Source organism: Clupea harengus, chromosome 3 (assembly GCF_900700415.2).
Source record: "Clupea harengus chromosome 3, Ch_v2.0.2, whole genome shotgun sequence".
NCBI classification, from domain to species: Eukaryota; Metazoa; Chordata; class Actinopteri; order Clupeiformes; family Clupeidae; genus Clupea; species Clupea harengus.
This window is the reverse complement of record NC_045154.1, coordinates 15142881-15144495: the sequence shown is the minus strand read 5'-3', so window position 1 is coordinate 15144495 and position 1615 is coordinate 15142881.

Below are 1615 nucleotides of genomic sequence, written 5' to 3'. Positions count from 1 at the left end.
TCTTTTTGTGTGCTGCTTACATTGATTTATAATGTCTGACTGAGCTGAGTTGATTTATAATGTCTGGCTGTGTTGAGCTGAGTTGTCTTTTATTTACTGTGGGTCTCCTTAAGGTAAATGGGCGTGTAAATATGAGAGCATGTGTATGTGTGGATGAGTACGCGCGCGTGTGTGTGTGTGTGTGTGTGTGCATGTGTCTGTCTGTCTGTGTGTGTGCGTGTGTGTATATGTCTGTGTGTGTGTGTGTACATGTGTGTATGTCTGTGTGTGTGGGCATATGTGTGCATGTGTGAGTGTGTGTGTGCATATGTGTGTCTGTGTATGTGTGTGCTTGTGTGTGTTTGTGTGTGCACGCATGTATGGGTGATTGTATGCAGGGTGCGATTTGTCAAAAAAACTGTTCTTTTTTTTTTTTTCATCATGAAAAAACAATCAATAAATATGCCTAATTCTTTTCAAGTTAACGGTAGGCCCTATTAGGTAACATTTTGAACAGTTGAACATTTAATGCAAACTAAAATATATAAAATACATTTTTTTGTTTTTGTTTTGTAAAAACTAGATCCCCCCACCCCCCCAACAAATCGCACCCTGATTGTATGTGTGTACTTCTGTGTGTGCATATGTGTGTGTGTGTATGTGTGCATGTGTCTCTCTGCCTGTGTGTGTGTGCACGTATGTGTGCATGCGTGTGTGTGTGTGTGTGTGTGCGTATGTATGTACACGTATGTGTGTGTGTGTGTGGGTGTGTGTGTGTGTGTGTGTATGTGTGTGTATGTGTGCATCTTTGGGTGTATGTACAACATGTGTACTTGTGTGTGTGTGTGTGTGTGTGTGTGTGTGTGTGTGTGTGTGTGTGTGTATGTGTGCATGTGTGTATGTGTGTGTGATCATGCATGTGTGAGCACTCTTGTTGTGCAGCATCCTGGAGCACTGTAGGCCCAGAGAGGCGTGACAGGCAGCATTCCCACAGGAACGGCATTCCCACTTCTGCATTCCTAGAGGAGAATACATCCCACTTCAGCTGTGCCCCTCTCTCTCTCTGGGCCGAGAGACACCACATACACATTACAACAGCTCTCCCTCACCACATACACATTAGAACAGCTCTCTCACCACATACACATTAGAACAGCTCTCACCACATCAAAACTGGGGCAAAAACAACACCACACATACTGCATATTCTCACACATCTGTGGTGAAAAAAACACAGTATGACACTGCTGTCTTCTACAAAGAGAATCGCCACATTATGGCACCGCTCTCTTCTGGGGCGAGAAAAAGCACATTATAACACTGCACTACCTCCATATGAGGTCCACAGCTGCACCCACACACACAGCATCCCTCTCCTCTCTCCTGTCCTCTCCTCTCCTCTCCTCTCCTCCCTCCTCTCCTCTCCTCTCCTCCTCTCCTCTCCTCCCTCCTCTCATCCCTCCGCTTCCTCCTTTCTTTCTGCCTGTTTATCTCCGCCCCATCACTGTTTCATTATTCTCTATTTGTTTCTATCCATCTCGCTCTTCCTCTCATCCTGCTCTCTTTTCTCTCGTTTAGTGTTTAGTGTTTCTCTCCCTCTCTCTTGGCTTCTGTGTTTCTTGTTGTTTTTCCCTCT